Source organism: Thermobia domestica, chromosome 15, assembly GCF_964235325.1.
Source record: "Thermobia domestica chromosome 15, izTheDome1.hap1.1, whole genome shotgun sequence".
Lineage (NCBI taxonomy): Eukaryota > Metazoa > Arthropoda > Insecta > Zygentoma > Lepismatidae > Thermobia > Thermobia domestica.
This window is the reverse complement of record NC_137468.1, coordinates 170,504,989-170,522,127: the sequence shown is the minus strand read 5'-3', so window position 1 is coordinate 170,522,127 and position 17,139 is coordinate 170,504,989. Positions and strand designations below refer to the sequence as shown.

Here is a 17,139-nt window from a genome sequence, read left to right as displayed (position 1 = left end):
ACAACACATGACAGAAAGGAATGACTCATGTGCTCAATCCAAATAAAAGTGTGTATTGAGGCGACTAGCTTAAGCTCAAATCGTAGAGTATTGTCATGATTTCATAGGGACATTTTTTGAGTCTACAATAATAAAGACACAGATGTGGTTGGTATTTGTGAGAGGAGAATGAAGTTTTTTTCAACTAACACGTAGGTGCCACGTTACTGTGTTGTGTGAAAAGATGGTTATGTGGAGCTTACAACATTTTATTAAAACCTTTTTTTTCCGTTCTGCTAATTATTAGATAATACTGAATGCGTGTGCGTGAGTTTATCCCTGATATTAGTGAATCCTCTACGATATTTGTAGCGATTGCTTTCAATCTGATATTGTTAGTTAATGGAAGTTAAATATTTTCAATATCGAGAAACTTTTAGAAAAAATCAAAAAGGCAAGAACTTCAGATGAGGACAGTATACAAAGAAAGGTAATGAAGATAAGCAGACTACTACTGTGGCTCCACCTCTCTAACATGCGTCAACTATAAAATAATTTATCGGTCAGAAAGTTAATCTTCATGACATGAATGTCATTGCATTTGTTGTCTATCTTTGTAAAGCACAGAGAAGGGAAACCAAATTTAAAAATCATATAGGGCTGACATTCGTTAAAGGTGGACTCGGTTGTTTTAAATGTACAAGTGAAAAGGAAACTTCGGTTAATTCAAATCTGAAAATTTGAGTAGGAGGATATAAAGGTTGTCTTTTGTGGAGTGAGGTAGATGTTCCGAGGTTCTTGATATCCATCAGTCGAGTACAGGCTGGGGAAGTATTTCCGTGAGAAATTGTTTAAGGACTGTTAACATGGAAACTACCTCTTGAGAATTTTCGTCTATATTTCTCTATAATATAACACAACGGAGCATTTTTCACTTTCTTTAAAAAGTGGGAGCGAACTTTTTCATGTCCCTACCCTGTAACTAGAAAAAGCTCTTTCATGGTTTGGAGTTATTTTGTAAATAGAAATGGAATTGTTTAGGTAAATTACATTCACTGTATTTCAGCATTTAGACAGCTAGTATGTCGGGTCAAAATCGTGGTAAAACATATCGCCTCTACTTCTTTTCCACTACAAATCATGGTTTCCATACTATTTTTCTTCGCTAAACAAGAGATTGTACTTTCTTTCTTTATCTTTTATTGTATCTACAATTTATATCTTCGATATCACAATTATATTTGTTACATTACGAAATGAACATCTCTATTATACTTGAGAATGGAGGAACGATGTCACTGAACATGGTCATATATTATATAATTAATTTTTATCCCGTAAAATTTAACAATTATGGAAACTTTTGCAATTACCACTACCAACGGCAACTGTTACAATCATGAGAAAGAAATAAACGAATAATGCAAAACTTCTAAAATTTTGCTCAAAATACGTCATTTCACGCATATACTAATATATACTAGTGTTTTTAATATCCTCGGAATGCTTTGAGATATTAAAGTCCGTATTACCTATTTACCGTCGATGAAATACATACACATGGTTAAATGTTATACCCATCTAAACACTTTTCCGACGTAAAACATTTTGACAAGCGTATTGTTTTCAATTGGTTGTAACTTTTCACCTATGCACAAGAAATATCTGATTTTATGATAGGCGAATTGGGCGGCGAACTACTGAGGATATGGATTACTCTATTCGTCCAAAGTCAGTCATTATTTAATGGCTCCATGAATTTTGAAAATTCTCATGCAGTAACGTTACTTTTCAACACACACAAATAAGTTGGCATTGTGCAATTTTACCATAACACATACAACTTAAATCAGTACTCATCTGATGTAATGCCATTCGAGAGACGAAGTCCTATATTAAGTTTGCAACACTAGTATCGGGCAGAATGTCGATTTATATTTCCCAGGTTTATTGCCATCGTCAAAACTTGACAGTTTATTCTTTATTACTTTGAAAGTTAGAAGGGCGGATCGAGAGAAATGCTCCACTTTGTATATTATAGAAATGAAAGTCACATGTTATAAATTACATTATAAAAGTAAGGCAACTGAACTGTTCGTTACAAATTTTCTAATATTCAGTGCTAGGAAATAGAATATATTTAGAATTTCGCAATATTTAGAAGAATCATATACCAGCTTACAGGAAAAAGACAGTTGTTATAGGAATAGATCAGAAAGGAAAAAGGATAAGTAAAGGAATAAAGCAAGGACGTGGACTTTCACCTCTCCTGTTCAATGTCTATATGAAAGAACTCTTTGATAAAAAGGAGAACCGCGTTAAAGTAAATGGCCAGGTTTTGAGAACAATACGGTTTGTTGATGACATAGTACTGATAGCGAAGGACGAAAAGGACTTACAAGAAGGACTTTCGAATTTGAACCACCAACTGGAAAAAACATACAAAATGAAGATAAAGAAGAAGAAAACCAAAGGGATAAAGTGCACAAGAGCAGGACAGGAAGAGGCAAACGTATGGAAAGATGAAGACAAAATTGAAGACTTAAGACGTTCCCTTATTACGAAAGTCTAATATCCTTAGACGGAAGTGAAATAGACATATGTTTCAGAACAGCGCACGCTAAAGAAGCATTAAGTAGGAAAAAGACGACTGCTAACATAAGAAATGTGTCATGGACTTTCGTAATCTATTTATTAAGATCTTGGTAAACGGAGCGGGGCAGACACAGATAAAAGCTGAAATTTCCAAGAAGGAACCATCTGAAATGTGGTGTTGGCGTAGAAAGATGTGCATATCATGGACGGAAAGGAAAACGAATGAAGGTAAAGTAAAAGTAGCTAAAGAAGGACGAAAGATCGTGAAGAAAACAGAAGAAAGAAGAAAACGCATACTTGGCCATCTTGTACGGCACACGGATTGGACCCTGGCAGAAGGGACACCACGAAGAGCAAGAGCAAGCAAGGAATATTTAGATGCAGTGACGAGAAAGAGAACTTATCAAAGTATAAACCAGCGCTCTCAAGGAAAAGTTTTAAAATGTCCATGTTGCCCGCCAACTTATAGTTGAGGTAAACAAGAAGAATACTTAGTGCTTATATTCCACTGAGTTTTTGTCATGTTAATTTCATTAAAATGGGAGGACTATAATCGAACGTAAAAAATCGTCACCTCTGGAATCTCTCTCTCGTCAGAGATAGAAGACTTAGCACACACGGATATAATTTAAAATAAACTATGGAGTGGAACAATAGTTTGGGAAATACTGAATTTAAGAGAGAGAAGAGGAAAAACCGGTATATTAATACGCACGTAAACTTAAAATCAAGCTTGTATTTAATTAATTTAGGAAACGTGAGAATCCCTTGAAATTCAGTTTTAACACGTTAGCTGCCAAGGCCAAATTGTGTGAACCACATTGAGGGCCAAGTATGAAACTTTTGAGGAAATGAAGCAGTTTGTTGTTTTTACACTAAATACAGAATATAAGGCATTACTTTCTTCTTCTTTTTTTTACTTTCTTAAAATTCAACCAACGTCAAATAACTAACTTATCATACAAATGCATAAATAGTTGTGTTGAGAATAAACAAAATGAACTCACTATAAACAATAAGAAAGCTTTTCTTTTATTAAAACGCTAGTGACAATTTCACGCCATTGTTGTCAGCATGTGCCGCTCTCTGGCCCGGGGCCACAAAAGCAGTATAAATTCTGAGACCAAAGTTTACTTTTGATCCGAGAAACAAATAGTAAGTGAAACCTCCGTCCGGGTATCAAGGCTTGAAGCGGTAGCTGAGGTGATACCCAAAAGTGGGTATAACGGCTCCATGCGTGACACTTACTGAGACCTGTTTTTGGGTCTCATGGCAGCCAACGTGTTAATCTACTGTTATCTCCATCCCTAGGCCGGATCTTCTTTCTCTTTTGCTTTCGAAAGTTCTTTCACTAGAATTAGCATCGTATCAGAAAGAAAAGGGGTTAAAAAGTTTACCCCCAAAACAAAGTATCTCATGAGTGGATTATGTTACAGACGAGAAATTAGTTATATAAAGTAATTACTGAAAACCAGTAGGCAAATCATCTACGCTGTAAGAGATGAAACCGAGCAGTTTGCGTAGTTTTTATAATATATAAATACCTATATGATAAAAATTAATATAATGTACAAACATTAATATCATCTGATGCAATTTAATGATCACGCAGTTTAAAGATTTTCACCTGTGAACCCATACATTTTAAACACAACATCTAAACTTGTTTCGATATTTTAGTGTGTGACGTCTAAAACTGCAACAAGATCTCTTGGCACAGACGATACATATTAAGAAAAACAACGAATTTTCATTATTTTCTTATATAACGCCCTTTTCCCATTACTTACGTGTTCCTTTACTGGTGTTGTGTATTCGACATCTGAGTAAATGTTGAAGAATAAATTTTCTCCGTGCGGTAACTCATGCACATTACGTGGTCCATTCTCGAGTTATTACTCTAGAATATTCACGGGACAAGTCTTTGTAGACAATGTACAACTAAGTACACTTAAGTAGCTTTAAGAGCCACATACATGATATAACTTATATTATCACATGTCGGTGGAACTAAAACTTATATAATATTCCATGCGTAACGTTGTGATGAACATTCAACATTTATAAAACCTTATAACATCTAAACTAGAAAAACAGTTCCCATTTAAATACAGCTTGAAGAAACTCTTTACTTCCTCGTCATTACAAACGCATTCTGAAAATAGTAAACATTTAATTTATATTGTCTCAGTAAGTCACCTTCTGTTGAAAGACGGCATCCCGAAACTGGTCAACGTTTCATTCCGGTAAGAAGATCGAGAACCTGAACAGATCCGGCACCGAGAGCAATACGAAGCGCTTACCCACGTTTATATTAACTGAATCCGTGAAATACAAAGGTTAAATTTATGCACAGGATTCTGAACATTCTATTCCATAGATTGCACTCTTGTAATCAGGTATTTGTTTCCTTGGCTACAATCACATAAAGATGTTATTATGCACACGTTCGCGAAGATACGAATGAAGAACAAAAACAATACTTGCACTAGCTCTGAGCTGCATTTAAATTTTGATAGCAATTTACACTGTGTAATTTTAGGAACACTAAATAAAAAATGTAAAGGATTAAAGAAAATATCACCGCAAAACATCAGTACACATTCTGTAATCTACGAAACTCATTTACTCTGCGATTAACTGAACCCAAGGGCGTACAGCCTCAGAAGTAAAACATCTCTACTGCATGTCATAGTAGGAATAGAGCCAGGACGCCTGGGTTTCAATTACGAACATTCAATTAATCTTGTTTCACAATATTCTTTTATTGTTTTTTAATCAAAAAAACAGCCTGTATAGCTTTTCTTTAAAAAGCATTTTACGACATCCTATATGTATTACTGATGCAACGGACATAACCCATGTATTACAAACACTCCCATTTCATTACTTGTGTGGTGATACGTGGTCTCTTCGTAGTGTAAAGATCAACTATACCGATAGAAAAGCAAACTTAATTTAAGCTAACTTACTCAATAGCTTTGTTTTGAAAAATTATTATTCTTTTTTACCGTGTGTTAATAACCAACTATATATCAAGATTGTGACATCTTATATAATCCAGCTTAGGTGGGAAAATCTTCCTTTTCTCAACGTAACCTTGCACTTGAATTGTTTACAATTGAGATGTCGTCTTGTCAACCTGGTACACGCAAAGTTTCTCATTCCTAATAGAATTGCTAGTAGTGTTGACAGCTCATATGTTAAAAATACGCCTGTAGCTACGAGATAGGCCTATTCCAGTATCGGCAATTCTTGAAATAATTACAGGAACAAGTAATACTCATTTAAATTAAATGCAAACAAATCACGTATCACGCAACATCGTTGGTATTAAGTTTCGATTACCACAAACTAGTAAACTTTGGTTACACACATACGAACGAAAGTTTACTGAACCGGCCGGAAGGATCACAGACGCATGTGGAATGTCTTTGTGGTTCCCTGATGCCTTTCTTTAAAAAAGGAACAATGCTAAAATGCTCAGGTATGAGCGAGAAAGTTCTAATTAAGGAAAATTCCACGTAACATGTTTGTTCCTTTATTATTTAATTTTATTTATTGGTATTGTACTTGTGCGTTTCAGAACTAATGAAGTCGCAACATTCAACGGAGAACCAACAAAAAATTACACGACCCAATTTGATCATTACCAATGACGACGCTCACATGTAGGCCTGAAATTGAAGCACTCATTAGAATTAGCAATCCAAACTAGATGTTTAAACTTTAAGGTGTAAATTAAATACTAATCGGTAAGCGTAAATTCTCTTTAGTCTAGAATTACCATATCAAAATTATCAAATGTCAAAACAATCTTTCAGTAAAAGCATAGTTATTACTTATTATAACTATTTTTTAAGAAAGAAGACTTCATTAACTTCGGAAAATTATTTCTTTTTACTACCTTACAATTGTGTTCACGATGTTTATGCTATCTCGTTTTAAACCAAAAGTACTTTCTTCAGTCTTTTGTCCAGGTTCTGTTCCGATTTAAAGCAGGGTAGAGTAAACTATCAGATTAAATTTAGTACATAAAGCTTTTATATCGGACCGCCACTTGGGTATGCTATTCATGTCACTTTCGTTTCTCCGTACAGCTTTCTCGTTTTGTAAATGAAAGTAAAAGACAATTCAGTTTTACTGGAGTAAGAAGTCAAATTGAGCGCAGTATTATGTGAAAAGACAGAGAGCCTAGATGATTATATTTTTCTCAACACCAAATGAATCAATCAAACATACACACACACACACACACATATATATATATATATAGTGAATCAAAAGTCTGGACACGGTGGAATAACTCGAGAACTTAACTTCTGAGTGAAAAACCAAAACACACGTGTTTAGTAATATTAAAAAAACTATGTGATGAAACCAAACTCGACCTCTAGACCCACCCCCTGGAGGCTCGGGTGGGGTCAACTTTGAAATTTCAAATGGAAACCCCAATTTTTGATTGCAGATTTGGATTCTATGTCCCAAACTATGTTAGGTTTCATCAACACATTTCCCTCGATGCATAATATGGCGCTATAATCGGCGAAAGTAAATTAACTGTTTGGAGTGAAAAAGACATTTTGCTGTTAGCCTGAGAATCGTTATCAACAGATCCATCACCGTTAAAGACCTGCCACTTATAAACGAATCGTTCAGGTGAACGTCGCTTTAACATGCGAATGAATAAACGAGAAATCACATCCCAATGTTGCAATCCCATGTCATGTGTCACTAAACGTGTTATAATTCACACATCCATACATTGTACGTGAGAAGAGAAAACAATAATGAAACGAATAACACACAGCCAAGTATCACTTCTTGTGCAAATTCTCCACTATATAGTGCAGGATACCAGTATGAAACTTGGCACATTTATTCATTATAACATGTTGAATGAAAATCCGCCGGGACACAAAACCGATGAACACCCCATCGGACAGAATTCAAGATGGCGTCCTAAATGGCGGCACAAACTGAAAATACTAGAATTTTGCCGTTCTTCGGGCCAGTTTATATGTTCATTGCCATGCTAATTCAAATAACGCGCTTTTAAAAATTTTAAGGTAATAGAGTTACAAATATAAAGAATTATGGCATATTTACATCCATTTTAATGCCAAATTAAACATGCTATTTACTGTAATAACAACGAAAAAATAGTTTTTAAAATTTTGAATGACGTGTTCAGACCTTATAAGTAAATCCAAAGGTATTATTGTAGTTATGTGTTAACTATGTATTTTTAAGTAATCTCATGTTGTTTACGTAATCTCAGTAATCTCATGGACTGATATATTAGTTGATTCTAGAGTAACATCAACTGGAGGAGCTGAATCGCTTCTATCGTGCTCGCATGTCAAGCGCGCTCGCTATGCTCACAAAGTAACAGTAGCTGCACTATATATTTTGAAAACAGAAGCATACGAAGCATATAAATATATCAATGTCTCTGAAGGAATGTCATATTTAGATTTTAACGAATGGTGTAACCTACGCAATGAGGAGTCTCCGCAATTTATTTTCTGGTCAATAACTATGGAACTACAGATTCTATTGCTCTCTTTCTTACAAAGTGTGCGTGAAGGAAATTTTGTACAATTCAAAACTATTCTGGAAGATATATATCCCTGGATGTTTGTTTTAGACCACACAAGCTATGCCCGCTGGTTGCCAGTTTTCATCAAAGCATTGAAAGAACTGGAGATGCGCCATCCGTTTATATATAAACAATTCATGAAAGGCAAATTCGTAAGTCAGAAGAGCAATCGAGCATTTTCAGCAATGGCGGATGACCATTTACACGAGCAAAATAACAAACAAGTTAAAGAAATTAGTGGAGCAATAGGACTTTTTGACAAACCCGCTGCACTTTTGAAATGGACGGTTGCAGGGCCAGATGTTGTAAAAATATCTGACTTTGAAGAACAGTTTTCGGTTTTCGATGGTGAAGAAGATGCATGTGATGAAAATGACGTACAGCATAAGGAAAGCAGCAAAGCTTTTGAAAAGAGATATAAGGAATACGTTTTAGATGTTGTACCTTCCTTCAGAAAATATAGTAACCCATTTGAAGAAGATATATTAACAACAGCAGTTAGCAAAATATGTGCAACAAAAGATGCAGAGAAGTCGGCCAGAGAAGCCAGGAATCTTCGAAGATGTCTGTATGAAAAGTTTGTACAAGAGAGGTTGATTGAAGGGAAAACATCAATTCATACAGTAATTAAAAGGGGTAATTTAGTGTTATTTAACAACAGAATGACAAAGGGGAAATCAAAACTTCAAATGCAAACAACAGTCCTTAGAAAGGACGCAAATACAGTACATTATGCAAATTGTATGTGGCGAGTTATAGATGGTGCTGCCCTTATACATTCTCTTACTCCAGGTTCATCTAAAACATTTGGAGAATTTGCAACCAAAATATTTCGACCTGCCGTAGAATCTTACCTGCAGAAAGTTGATAGAGTTGAAGTAGTGTTTGACAGATACTTGGCAAGAAGTCGCACGGCTGACACTCGTTTGAAACGAGGTTCTGGAGAAACAATGTTATTCAAATGAACAACACAATTCCCAAGGGTTTTTAGGAAATTTTTGCAAGTTGATGAAAGTAAAAAGCAACTTTTCCACTTACTTGCTTCTGAAATTGAATCACTGGAAGTTGGTTGTAAGGTTGTTATTTCCAGTGATGAAGACCTCATAATTTGCGTAGGATCCTACCATAAAAACAACCAACTGTCTCCTTGTTCATATGAAGAAGCAGATATAAAAATCTTCTACATGTCAATGATGCAGTTTTATGTGGCCACTAAAATGTTGTAATTTCAACAGTAGATTCAGATGTAATAATAATTGCTGCGGCGGCCCTGAAAGAGTTGCAGGCTCTCGATTTGCAGAACTTGCACTTTATTTACGGTGTTGGGGAAAACAGAAAACAGTTTCCACTCTGTGAAATGTTACAAAATTTATGTCCTGAAACTTGTGAAGCATTGCCGTTTGTTCATGCTTACACGGGTTGTGACACAATATCTTCTTTTCATGGGGTTAATAAAACTAAAGCTTGGAATGTGTGGATGACACTGCCATAACTATCGGACGTTTTTATTCGATTGTCTACCTCATTCATTTTACCTGATGATGATTTTGATATAATACAGTATTTTACAGTGCTTATGTATGAGACAATCAGCGCAACAAAACCAGTCAGTGAATGCAGGATACTTTTCACACAGAAGAACAGATCCCTTGAAAATATACTCCCTACTGAAAATGCTTTAAGATATCACTTCAAAAGAACAATGTTTCAAGCCAGTGTTTGGAGACATTTTCTACAGCGTCAGCATGACATTCCTGATGTTACCAACTGGGGATGGAAAGTCTCAGATTCCCCAGCATGGCTTACACCACTATGGACAGTTCTTCCAGAAGTATCAATGAAATGTTCGGAATTAACCTCCTGCCACTGCAAAACAATGTGTATGAACAATGTATACAGTGAGTCAGTTATTGATAGATGAAACTTAGACAAGCATTCCATCTCTAGTACAGAACGATTAAAATATAATACTCTTTAAAATTGTTCGCAATTTCTTTTTAAAAAAGAAAGGAAGGAAGGAATATTAATTAAGGTTACATTCTTATTTTAGCAATTTTCGAAATAAAAAAGAATAGATTTGAAACAAACACACTTTTGTACATATAATTTTATTTTTAATATTTTACTTGATGATGATGATGGGTGTTCTGTCCGAGGGCAGGTAGTTGGCCCGAAGGTCCCTGGGCAAGGTGAACCCATGGTGTTCTTGCCAATGCCTTCCATGGGATGATGATGACGTTCTAAGGACGGCTTCTACAGTTTAACAAAGGATCCGAACCACTTGTGTCCCCACCGAGAATCGCACTCGGTATCCCTTGATTGCAGGGCGACGAGTAGAGCCACTCCTCCACCAGGGACACTATATTCTATCTTAACAAGCAATAATTCAACGCAATAATTTAGAAAATGCTCCCATATTATTTAATTTTACTCCCTTTACTTTCTATTTATCACCCTACTGCCAAAGAACTTAATTTCAATCATTATCCCCTTTCCCTCCTTTTATAGAAGCTCCTATGACTGGTGTCCCGGTGGTTTTTTATTGTGTATTACCATCTAAATAACTATGCCAATTTTTTTTTGAGTTTTACGTCCCACGGATATGCCGGTTAGGCTAAAGGAGACGGTGATGATGAGTAATGAATGAAATGGTGGAATGAAGAAAGTGGGAGGAAACGGGAGAACCCCGAGAAAACCCACACACACGGTGTTTGCCCACCACAAAGTTCACTTGGCGGGAGCAGGGTTTGAACCCGAGACCCCTAACACCAGAGGTGTATGCCAAATTTTATCTGGTATCCAGAAAAGAAATATTCTTACTGAAATTTGTAAAAGCTACTGCACCATAATGCCGAAATTACAGGTTACGACTATAACCTTCGCCATGTCTATCCCGAACGAAAATTCGATCAACGTACTTAAGAGGGCTCCATGTCATGAAATTAAGGTGGTACTATACATACGTATTAAAATGTTCACTCTGTTCACACTATGCTCTTTAGTGGCAACTCCTTTAGTTTTAAAATTATATTTGAAAGACAATCTAATCTTGCCTAGGGTCCGATGTGATCAATTTGTTGATAACACATTATACATATTTAAAAATTAAAGCATAAAAGGATTAAAAAATAAAAAGAAAAAATACTACTACAGATTACTACCCTTTACAGACTACTACTATTACCACTACTGCTGCTATTTGTACTACTACTATTACTACTACTACAACTACTACTAATGCAACAGTTACTACTACTACTACAGCTGCTACTAGTTCTAGTACTACTCCAACTACTACTAGTAGTATATTACTGCTACTATACTCCTACCATTGCTACTATACTATTACTAGTAGTAGTAGTATTACTATTATTACTACTACTACAACTAATGCTACAATTCCTATTACTACTACTACTAGCAGATAATTATATAATTTACTATCATATTAATAATAATAATAACTAGCAGCGTTCACCCCGCTTCGCTGGGGTCACCCCGGAACGCAATAAACTTTGTTACTTAGATAATTTTTACTTTTTCGCTTTCAAGTGATATGATAAAAACCATAGAAGATTGCAGTAAATGTTAACATTATATCGCCTGTCATTTATGTTAACCCGCCGAGTGACACGGTCATGTGGGTTGCATATAAATACGGTTAGATTTAGCTATGATGAGCTAACAAAGGATTTCTACGTTATGGACACTTGAATGGTCAATTATCTCAAGACACTGGTAATTGAAAATTAAAGTGATATGATAAAAACCATCTAGGGTCCAAATCTTAATAACCCCCCAAAAATGAAAGAAATTGGTTGAGCCGTATTAGCGTGATGAGCTAACAAAGGATTTGTACGTTCTCTTTTATATATATAGATAGATAACCATAGTAATAATAAGAAGAAGGAGAGAAAGAAGAAGAAGAGGAAAAGAAAGAACACCATAACAATTTCACCCATCTAAAACTATGCGAGACCGCGAGCAGTCTCGTTAGACTACTCGCGCAAGATTTACTGAGGTCTCGTCTCGCACAAGTCAGGCGACACCATGACGAAAATCTTCATGATGCCGTCACTTCGGGGGACGACCTCGTGCCACTGCTGTGCCGAAGACAACCGTCTCTCTCAGAGCTGACATTCCTGACCAGCGGCGGGGCCGTCACGGTGTCCGCTGCCAAGCTGACAAATACAAGCCGCCTTTGAACCAGCACTAGCTCACCTTTTTCGCTGCAGCCAATAGCCAATAACCAACGACGGTCCGACGAACTTCGTCGGCAATTGTTCATGGGGAACGTCTCGGATCCAAAATCTAATAGTGGTTCCGATCCCAAATTCAACTGTAGGTCCCGTCTCTCACGTCCCACTGCGGAAAAGGAACGATAAACACCCTAACAAACCCAATAGTCACAAATTTTCTTGTTTTTAGATCGCATGTATACTTATCTCACCACGTCCACAGCATTGAAGCTAATTAAAGTTCATATAGGAAGTTCTCTTGATTTGGCCATTACAGCGCCACGTCACACAGAGACAACGATGTTTCGACTAAATCTCATACAGGTTTGTGCGCAGAATCCGACTCTGCAATGAAAAATAAAAGCTTCCATTTCAAATGTTTCAGTTAAACCTACCTAGCGGTAGGGTGCGGGATCGTGTTCGGTACCATTCAATAACTGTTGATCCGATGCGTATTATTCAAAATACTGCATCTTGTATAGACTATCGGAGCTAATATCAAGCTCATGAACGAAAAGGGGAGCATCTAATTTCGCCAATTACAGTGCGATATTACACACCGCGAAAAAGTTTTGATTATAGCTTACATTATTTGGATGTTTTCTCCGAATCTTCAATAAAACATTGGGGTTTCCATTTGAAAAATCAATGTTCCGCCCGCTACTTTCCAGAAGGTGGGGGTAGAGTGTTGCGTTTGATATCATCGGATAGCTTCTTGAAACATATTAAATACTATTTTTGTGCTTTTTTGGTCAGAAGTGTATTTCTCCAGTTACTCTACCGTGGCCAAACTTTTGGTTCACCCGTTATTTCAAACATAAATTAGCTTGAAAATTACAGGCTAGTTTTGATAATTTCACACCATTCGAACATTTTCAAGTTATAAGGCCAATTCTACACTATCCTAAAGACTTTTAATCGTCAGATAAGATAACACTGGTCGCAGTGGTCATGTGTTATTTTGTGTAAGATGAGATCTACTACCGCGACAAAGTTGGATCATTCCGATAATTTATCTCTATCAGAGAATGGTACAATTGACCCTAATGAATGTCACATTTTAGCGATTAGAAAACAGTTATATCAATACATTTTCATCTCAGACACAGAGGTCAAAAAACACCATAGTACAATAGGCAGATACTTCAATAGCTATACTTTTCTACAATTTTCCTTTCACTTTTAATTGTTTTATTTTTTGTCCTCTATCCGTCGTATTTGAATTTTCTGGTTTGCAACACTGATACTACCCGAAGCCGGAATGAAAAAGGTGTGCCTTTCTCTGTGTCTTCTGTCTGTGTGTAGTCTGCTTCTATATAGTGACGAGAAGGAACTGAGAAGTGAACCAGTAACACTGAACGAGAACAGAGGTCGGAAATACTACCAAGCTCATGAACGAAATGGGAGTATTTAGGGGCCATTTATTTTCCCCGATTACTGCACCATATTATGCATCGACGGAAAAGTGTTGCTGAAACCTTACATAGTTTGAGCCGTAGCATTGAAACCTGCAATCACAAATTGGGGTTTTCACTTGAAATTTCAAAGTTGACCCACCTTAACCCCCAGGGCGTGGGTGCAAAGGGTCGAGTTTGGTTTCATCAGATACTTTTTTTATTACTAAACACGTGTTTTTTTAATTTGTTTTATCGATTCGAAGTTCAGCTCTCGAGTTATTCCATCGTGTCCAGACTTTTTATTCACTCTGTATATATATATATATATATATATATATATATATATACTGTTATATGTGGAAACATGTAATACATTATTTAGTTTCATCCAAAACATTTTAAAACCTACTTTTAACTCAGTTTAAAGAAGAAAGCTCTCTTTAAGTGAGAACTACTCAGAGTACTCGTAATCGGTGATAAAGTCGCTCGTGGAAGATACACACCCGGAAAGAACTTGGAAATACTTGAATTCCGTTGCGATATTATATTTGCTAATTTATATTTTCAGAGTTATGTCAACTAGTGATGACGTTCAGGGTGACCTTGAAAAGAAATTCTATTCCTCTCCAAAAGATACGAAATTTTACCCAGTGCATATCTCCGAGTATACCCAAGGTATATTATCAATATTTTCTCACTACGATTTCATTCCCTCACAATATAATACGGTGGTATAATCTATTAGTTCGTACTACTGCTGACAATAATTAGCCTAAGAGTCGAACAATTGTAGATCGTCCGTCACATTCTCGTAAAGCTGAACAGCAGTTTCTCAAGTTCACTACTGTAAACAACTAAGCAAGTTCCAGTGTGGTTCTGACCCCACGTAAACAGAGCGTCTTTAATAACATCTCTGTTGGATAGTCAAATGTAATCGATTAAACTATGAAACAGAACTGACTTAACGCTTTAATACAGGATACATCAAGCGGAAGCTAGCACAATAGTTCTCATCTGATAATTATAAGAAAAGTTTAATTAAGCAGAAGTTAGCGGACAACGAAAGTAAGAAAAACTTTCTCCTATAAATAAGACAGAAAGTTTCACTAGTTACAAAGTGACTTTTGATTCCGAACTCTAGAAATGGTCATGTTATAAGATGTATGATTAAATTTGCGTAATTAGGAACGGATCTTATTGGTCAGTACTATAACGAGTAATATAAAATTATCGGAGGTATATTTAAATAAGCCGCGCCCCCTATCATAAAATTGAGAAAATATTTACGTCACAAGATGAATATAACATAAAAATGAAATATTGCAGTCTTTAGTGAAAAAATATCGCCAATAGCACAAAGGAAAAGGAAACATTCTGAAATTAGAGATTCAAAAATTATACAAGAAGTGTCTCTTTTGGTTAATCACTGAAACATCTCCTACTCCACCGTAGCGGCAGATCATACGATATAAGTAAAGTTGAATATTTATTATAGCTAGCCTAAAAGCAGGAGACAAAACTGCCCGAAGCGAAGTTCTAATAATGCTAAAATGAGGAAGTCATTTCCTGCACAAATCATTTACTCTAGATGAAAGTCCTAGATATTTTCATTCTTTTTGTTGTCTTTTTTTCTCCCACCTACCATAAGTCGTCTGTTTTATTACCCACGCTAAGCATAGATCTCAGGTACAATTGCTAGTTGTAAGCTATGCCTCACAATTCCCATTTATCACTTATGATCTTCAGCAACAGAGAACTGGCATTCCTTCCGTGTACAGACAAAAGAATACAAACAAACATTGGGTTATTCCAGTTACGTATTTATCTAATTCTAGCAAATAAAGGATAACTCTTTCTCAAGGAACAGATATGCAACAAACGTACTCTGTCAAAGATTTTAAATTTGAGTTAAACATTTGCCTACTTCAAAGAATATAATAATTAATAACTGAATAAACGGATCACAGAACAGATCTTCCTAATAGAATGTGTACTTACCATTTCATTAAACAATTATAAAGCGTGGTCTAATATGTTTCTTATTAAACGATGGTGTAACAAATTATCATTAGACAAAAAGCAAGAAAAGCTACCCTTAACTATAACTTGATGATATTTCATTAGAGACCAAATATTGCTGTCTTGATGTAAGAGAAACCAGGTATCGAAGCATTGTAGTCGTTTGGAAGAACTGAAGAAGCACAATAGTTAAATAAATCATTAACATATTTGTTTTATTTTCAACGCTATCGGACCCTATCGACTTTAATCGAATGCTTGTTCTCTTGAATTCCCTTGTTTTAAGTAGATTGTCAACATTTAATTCTAACATGGTCAGCATTCCTTTTAATGTTCTGTATATATATGCCCATGCTAAGAGGGAGAGGAAACGGATGAGATGCATGATAATGATGGAATAAAGGAGTGGAACGCATGTAAGAACTTCGAGGAACCTGAGCAAATGGTGTTCGTAACCGCAAAGAATACCTGTCGGAATTTATGGTACAACCTGAGAACTCCGTGCTGGAAGTGGTGACTCTATAAGTGAGCCAAGCAGATAAAAGCTGACAAATGTCATTGAGAACCACCAAGAAAAGATCTTTTAGTTTTGCGAGGATACACGGTCATATGAAGAGAGCAACTATCATAATATACAAATATCCGAGGCGTGAACATTTACGAGTGAAGGTAAGTAACCTGTACATTAAAATATTTACTAAAGCTGAATTTTTGGTCCTTCTAGTAGGAGTTCGTTCATGATACGCCATACATCATTATCACACAACTGTCACATTAAATGAAAATTTCATTAAAGTTAAAAAGTTAAAAAATGTCGATAATTTCTTTGTGCGATCTGTATTTGGCATTCTTATTTACTAGGGTATTTAATTAGTACTACAGTATTACTGCTAATTATTATTATTATTACTAATAATAATAATTAATACTACTGTATATTAATTAATACTACAATGTCAGATAGTATAAATAACAGAACAGTATGAGCCTTTGTATAATGGCAAATAATTTGTGACGAGAAAGTTATAAATAAGCCAGTGAAGTATTACTCCTTATAATAAAAAAAAGTATTACCGAATTTCCTGTTAACGGAATAAAGATAGTTCCTATTGCACTTAAACCTTCCAAGACTTATGAGTAATCGTGAGACTTGACTGCAGTTTATATCTTGTTTGAAGTATTACTGAGTGATCATTTTACTTACCAGTATCCGTTCTAAGAATCGCACTAAACACTACTCACAAGCGAGACACTAGTCAATCCTAACGCTCAAGGTTTGGAGTAAGGAGATTTATAGAATATATCGTTA

General features: G+C 35.7%; 1 protein-coding gene across 4 annotated transcripts in view; it reads right to left on the bottom strand.

The window, feature by feature from the left end:
• Positions 1-17,139, bottom strand: part of LOC145671354 (uncharacterized) — a 42,803-nt gene that overhangs the window by 10,397 nt on the left and 15,267 nt on the right. The gene's annotated exons all lie outside the window — the stretch shown is intronic.